This window comes from Pieris napi, chromosome 19 (genome assembly GCF_905475465.1).
Source record: "Pieris napi chromosome 19, ilPieNapi1.2, whole genome shotgun sequence".
In the NCBI taxonomy this organism is placed as follows: Eukaryota; Metazoa; Arthropoda; class Insecta; order Lepidoptera; family Pieridae; genus Pieris; species Pieris napi.
Window position 1 is genome coordinate 8,512,113 of NC_062252.1, and position 7,568 is coordinate 8,519,680.

Consider the following 7,568-nt stretch of genomic DNA (forward strand, 5'->3'; position numbering starts at 1 on the left):
CTTGGCTGTCATACATTTAAAGATGGCTTCAGAAATTTGTGTTAATAGCTGTAGTATGAGGTCCGATCTCTTACTTCTGTTTTAAAAAAAATGTATTAAGATTTGACACAAAAAATGTAGGTGATACGAAGTTAAGTTATCTAGTTTAAATTAAACTTGAATTTTATAATTATTATAACTTTATTTTTTTAGGGACAGGACAGAATAAGGGCAGCTGGTGTCAAAGAGAAGAGGTGCGTGGTGGGAAGAGCTGTATTGTGTTGACTATATGTGAGATAATTTTTAAGTTACAAAAACTACAATTTATAAATGATATCCGAAACACCATATTCAGGTGACGTAGTCCTGGCGACCTGTGTGATCTTTCAAATATTTTTGCCTTTACAATATTGACATTTACACAGTGGAGCTACAACCTTTTGTCAGTTTGGTTCTCAAAACACCTGCATCTTTATCATCAACAATTTTTCTTTATAAGCAAGTGATACAGGTCAAATTTAATATCTCACGATTTTTTTGTTTACAGAACAAACTTGACCGGCACGACTACAGGATCATGTAGTCTATTAAAATCCACCTTATTATTGTTTTTATAAAAGTTTTTAAGCCGATGGACACTCATAATGCCAGAAGTATCGCGAGTGCGTTGCCGGCCTTTTAAGAATTGGTTCGCTCTTTTCTTGGAGCCTTAGTCGAATTGGTTCGGAAATACTTCAGGTGATGGTGCGCGAAATGATTCATTTTATTTATACTTCGTTACAATTATAGAAAACTATAAAAATTATAAGGGATGTAACGGGCGGCCTTATCGCTAACGAGCGATCTTTTCCAGGCAACCCTAATAAGGACAAAACTAAAAAAGAAATAGTCATACTACTTATAAAATAATAATGTTGGTTTCTTCCCGTTTTAGGACTTCATACAACGCTGGATCAAAATAACCCTTTTTGTTATACAAAACATCCTACAACTAGAGGGTGAAACGTGATTCATTTAAAAAAATATATATTTGATGATCAGCTTACATGACTCAGTATTTGGCCTTACATTTCGCAAACTGCGAATCTTTTAACCAATGTAATATTCTCAAATTTGGAACATATTACATATTGGCAGTTATTCAAGACCTACTCCGGAATTAGGGCATCAGTTGTATTGATTGTAAATAGGAAACAATGAGGGGTTTTATGGATTAGTATGCTTTGTACTAAACGCTCGATATTGCAATAGCTAATGATGCATCGATTGCCTTTGTTCCCTTGCATTCGATATTTAAATTCTTAAGTTTTTTCATGTTCTGTGCAACGAAAAACCTTAATCGTGATATCTCTTTTCTTTACGGCGTAAACACATTTGACAGAAAGAGACAAAACTGTACGTTAATTAAAAGAGTGCAATTTTCGTTTTTATAATGACATAGACAAATGTCTCGCCGAAATGTAGACGCATAACTTCCGAGCGACTGGACCAAATTACAATAAAGAACTTTAAAAATTTAAAACATTTTAATAATAACATCAGAGATAACTTATTTAATGTTTGGAATTAAAGCTTAAAATGTGTTAGATGTAGATTATTTACTTTAATTTTGGTTTAGCAACTGTAGAAAACACACTTAGTTGATTGGAAAATTAATTAATAGTATTATGTTTGTTTCGCCTTATTTTTTAATTTAAACAAAATACATTTTACTGTAAGCTAATACTATAAGTATTGAAAATAAATAGCATCACAATACCATACTCAGCTTCACAAATGACACGATTTCCTTTGTTAACAGGTGAATTCGAATTAATTCGAAATTTAAACAACAACATTCGAAATTTATAGCTTAAACCATCTTAAAAAGAACAACATTCGAAATTTAAACCTTAAACAAAGATAAAATTAACTACATTCGAAATTTAAAATATTTCACTGTCAATCATCAACTATTTTAACTTTTGTAGATTTTTTACGTTATGAGAATATATTTATATATAGAAATCAGATATACCGTTCATTAACAATTGTAAATTCGTCTTTACTTTTTTATAAATTAATTTTAATTAGGTGTAATTTCATAAATTACACCTAAGCTTTGGAATTTAAAATAATATTATTTTAAATATAACTCTGCGTAAAGCGTAATGACGAAGCAAATGTTTCTGTTAATAAAATGTAGCAAAGTGAAAAGGTATCCCTCATTAATATTTAATAAAATATTTATTACATGACAAATTAATTTAATGTGAAAATTTTGTTTAGACCTCATTACCGAAATAATCAAACCTAATATCTTCAAACTTCTTAAGGTAAATCGTCATTTTAAACAGCTTTTATTTACAAAAGAAGGTGTGAATTCGATTAAATTTTCAAAAGGAAAAAGATTAAATAAAGGCTGTGTTATCTGATAACGCTTAATATTGAAAAAAAAAACCACAAGAACTAACACCCTCGGTCTTGATATCAGGTGTGTTTCGTACTCATATTTTTTTTTTAAAGACAATTCACACCAATTGACCAAGTCCCATGCTAAGCTGGTGAAGCTTGTGTTATGGGTACTAGGCAACGGATATACATACATATTATAGATAGATAGACATATAAATACATATTTAAACACCCAAGACCTAAGCACACACAATATCTATAGTAATATAGTTCCTCTCAACGCCTGTATTATCAACAAACTTACATCCGACCACTCTGGTCAATTGTTTGAATTTGAAATACTAAAATGTAAAGATCAAAAAAAGAAAATATGCACAATTCCTATAACAGAGGATCGGTTAGATAGATTTAGGAAAAATTTGATATTTAAAATGCCATTTTTGCGTAGTAACCAATGCCCTAATAATTTATATAGCACATTCTTTGATTCATTTATTGGTGAATTCAAAAATGTGTTCACTCCAAAGACTTTTTTGGTCTCGGAGAAACCTACCTTTTGTGACTGGGCAACTCCGGAGCTACACAAAAAAAGGCTAAAATTGTATGAGTTGTATGATGAAAAACAGTATAATGACAGTGAAGAATTTAAAACTTATGTTAGGATATTCTCAAAAAGTTTTAGGCAAGAGTGTAGAATCGCTAAGGCGAAACACTTAAGTCTTAGAATAAACAACAGCTCTGATAAGATAAAGGCTACTTGGAAAATTATAAACGAGGAGACTGGAAGAACCTCCAGAAAGGATACTGAATTCAAAGTGAACATAAACGGCAAAGTAATTAGTTCCGACCTCGAAGTAGCCTCTGCATTTGAAGAGTTTTTTACTAACATTCCTTTAAATACAACCAGCGTTTTAAATTCTTCACCATCAGCCGCCCTTTTATTATTGAAAAAGAATGTTCCTGTATGCAATCATAAGTTTGTATTTAGCCGCATTAGCTGCAATGACATTATAAAAACATTTAAACAGCTAAAAATAAAAAAAACTAAAGATCTTTGGGGTGTATCTGTTTTCATTTTACAATCAGTAATCAATACTATCAGTTCAGAGTTGGCTATAATATTTAATGAATGTATAGATTGTGGAGTCTTTCCAGACCAGATGAAGATAAGTAAAATTACACCGTTATTCAAAACGGGCAGCACTTCGGACCCCACAAATTTTAGACCCATATCTGTGCTGCCGGCTTTGAGTAAAATCTTTGAAAAAATCATTCTTGAACAATTATTGACACATTTTAATAATAATAAAATTATGCATAGCCAGCAGTTTGGTTTTACAAGAGGTCGCTCCACAGCAGATGCTGGCATTCAATTAATTTCCGAGATTTTAAATGCTTGGGAAAATTCTCATGATGCCATTGGAGTTTTTTGCGACTTATCAAAGGCTTTTGACTGTGTCCATCACGAAATCCTAATCAAGAAACTTCAACACTATGGCATTGGCGAAAGGGCGCTAAATCTTGTGGAATCATACCTGAGCGATAGAATTCAAAAGGTAAATGTAAATGGAGCTATATCACAGGGATCCTCTGTTACTATGGGAGTACCGCAGGGCTCCATACTTGGTCCCTTCTTATTCCTTGTCTATATAAATGACCTGCCATTTCTTGTAAAGGAGCTTCACGAGATAGTACTGTTTGCTGATGACACTTCGCTTTTATTTAAAGTGAAACGACAAAATCCATCACTTGATAACGTAAACAGTGCCATCTCCAGTGTAGTTCACTGGTTTAATACAAATAATCTTAAGTTAAACGAAAAGAAGACAAAATGTGTTAAATTTGTAACTACAAATGTAAAAAGTAGTCATTCTCAAATAATAATTAAAGACGAGGAAATAGACTTTGTTGATAATGCGGTGTTCTTGGGAATTACTTTAGATAGTAAACTCCAGTGGGGCCGACACATAGAAGGTCTTTCGAATAGGCTAAGTTCCGCAGCGTTCGCAGTTAAAAAGATACGCGATCTTACGGATGAGAAGACAGCAAAGCTTGTTTATTTCAGCTATTTTCATAGTATAATGTCATATGGTGTTATTTTGTGGGGTAATGCAGCTGACATTAAATCGATATTTGTAGTGCAAAAGCGGGCTATAAGAGCGATCTGTGGGTTGTCCCCACGGGAGTCGGTCCGAAGCAAATTTAAGGAATTACATATTTTGACTCTGGCAAGTCAATACATTTATGAGAATATTTTGTATGTGCGGAAAAATATAGATATCTTTAAAAAGAATAGTAGCTTCCATAATTATAGTACTCGTAATAAAGACAAAATTAGCGCACCAACCAGAAGGCTGCATAAAACGAGTAATTCTTTCCAAGGCAATTGTATACGTTTTTTCAACAAAATCCCTAGTGAGATACAAGCGTTGTCAATAAATAAATTTAAATCGTACATTAAAGTAAAACTGCTTACTAAAGCTTATTATAATATAAATGAATATTTAAACGATCCTAGTGCTTGGATATGAGTTGCTCCAGTATATATTATAGGTAACACGACTGAATCTCTCGGCTGCATTTCCAGACTCTGGGGCGATCGTCAACATCCACGACTGTTTTAATGTAAAGTGGGAACAAACCGTGATCCATGTGGTATCCAATTATTTCAGTATTATTATTATTTTCTTATGTAGCCAAGTCCACATTTCAAGGATCGTCATGCTCGCTTAAATGTCATTGCTTGTGGCGGCGTCCATGCGTCGGGTTGTCTCTCTCCCTAAAATATGGCGAGGGGGCCGATGGCTGGCCATGCGTCATACTCGTGAACGGGTGCTGCTTGTGGTGACTGGTCGTACTTGAATTCGTGTATGCGGTGATGTTAATTATTTCGACTATGTGTTTGCGTGTTGTTCCCACGAGAATGTAAGTGCGTGCTCCTATTTCACCATGCCTCCTGCTGATAGAGGACAAGTCTTTGTTTTTATTTATGTTCTTATTATTAATTACTTAAAATGTCATGTGGAACATGGTGTAATGGTTGCAGCTCCTTACAACCGTTGTGTAAAAAAAAAAAAAAAAAAAAAAAACATGGCGATTAAAAAGAGTGGCGGAGAGTTTATTGCCAGTTCTTCTCTTCCGTTCTACGCCCTTGATTTGAGAACTGGCAGTAAATGTAAAATTAGAAGCATTAATATTTATATCTTTAATGACGAATCACAAGTGTACATTGTGTTACCTACGTGAATAAATGATTTTTGAATTTTTTTTTTTTGAATGCTCATCACATCGATGTTCGTCTCAGCCGGGGATCGAACCCGGGACCCATGGATTCGCAGTCAGGGGTACTAACCACTAGACCAATGAGTCGTCAATGTAATGTATAATTTGATGTACTGGTAATTCGAACTAACCTGAGCTTAGAGTCTACGCTTTCATGACTACAAATATCCTTTAAATATTTTACGTTTCACAAGAACTAGTATTAATCAAATTATTTTTAACTAATTAACTACTGAAACCCATAATTAATGATAGTAGTGGTGACCTCAGAGCTGATGCTTTCCTCGCTGGACGAAAAAGTATCGCAATACAGTAAGGAAATGCTGCCAGCATTAACGGTACATTACCACAGGGACCAAACTTTTTAAATTAATTTATTCATTTTTAATAATTAAGGTTAGATTAAAAATATTAAAAACATTGTATATGTGTGTGTTGGAAATATATAAACAAGTGAATGTAATAATATATTACTCAATATATATTGTAGGTTTTATTACTGTGTAACGGATAACCAGGATTTTTTTTCTCATTAAGACACAACTATCATATTTCATTTATTACATCTCCTTATGATACTATATTTTACTTTCGATATTAATTATTTTTTAAACTAATTTAGGCGAGAGATAAAATTGTCGCTAATTTATTTAACAAAAATTATAACTTCGTTTCGGGTGTGTACTTTGCACGTCCAAAGCTGTGTCCAATATAATTTTATGCATTTATAATTTTACACTTTAATTACGAACATTCATATTATTATTTACTCGGACTTGCACTTATCAAACATTTAAATATGTAATAGGTTAAAGAACTTTGTAGGAAAAAATAAATTTAGGAACAATGAGAAACGTTAGAATGACTATAACAAATAAGGAAGCTCACAAATCGATTGCCATACTCACAAACATTCATTAAATTGATTGAGGTCGTAATTAAATATTTAAAATTGGCAAATGCATTTTATCGTTAAATCATTACTAACGTTATATCAAAACCACATTACATAAATTTAATATTCAGCTTGTAATTATCGAGTAATTATCGATTCAACATAGTATTCGACGTGTAATTATCCCACATAAGCTGTATGTACAACTTAGGAAAATTAAAAGCCTTAAAATTAATTTGTTATGATGTACATGCTTAAAAATACAGCCTTTTCATATTTTTATACTTTTATGTTTTATATACGTTATTTCTTAAAATAATTCTCAGAAAGGTGAAGTCTATGTCTACGAATTCGATTTAAAAATCATTGCAATACATTTATTTATGAAAATATGATTTCTTAAAACCCGAAAATAAGAACAGTTAGGGAACATATCTCTTAAAATAATGTTTGGTAATGATTATCCTTCAAATGAAATTACTGTTCGACTGAAAGTTAAAGCGCGTTTGTCAATAATAAACCTAAAGAAATAAATTATTTTAAAAAGTCTTAAAGTTATTAAAATAAAAAAGCACACTTACTTGATTAATATTCAATCAAATAAACCACTCATCGCACTTAACACACACTAATTCACTTCACTAAGTTACATCACAAGTCACACTATCGTGTATAAATTCACTACGAAGTTCGTAATATTTAACCTCTTTGAATACTGACAACCACGGCTGCCGGAACCAGACTGACGGACACAGCAATCTGGGGATGAAATTTAGAAGTGTGCGTTCGTACATGTAAACGTTAACGCCGTATACTAGCTTTGCGTGTGTGCCGGATTGTGTCTGTGTGTGCAGGAGGTTGTGCTGAATTTGTCTTCAGTAGTCTTGCATGTGTGCGTAATTGCGCATGCTCGGATGTGTGTGTTTGCCGCTATTTAAAAGACTTGCTGGATTAGGTGTGAAAATTGATCTTAAGATTTTTGCCTGATTTATTAATAACGTATTAAAAGCTTTTCCTT

General features: G+C 32.6%; 1 protein-coding gene across 2 annotated transcripts in view; it reads right to left on the reverse strand.

The window, feature by feature from the left end:
* Positions 1 to 7,279, reverse strand: part of LOC125059153 (lachesin-like) — a 135,418-nt gene extending 128,139 nt beyond the window's left edge. For both annotated transcript variants that reach the window (XM_047663436.1, XM_047663435.1), the window contains exon 1: positions 7,132 to 7,279. The gene's annotated coding sequence lies outside the window, so the exon portion shown is untranslated. The remainder of the gene's footprint in view (positions 1 to 7,131) is intronic.
* Between the last annotated feature and the right edge of the window lie 289 nt (positions 7,280 to 7,568).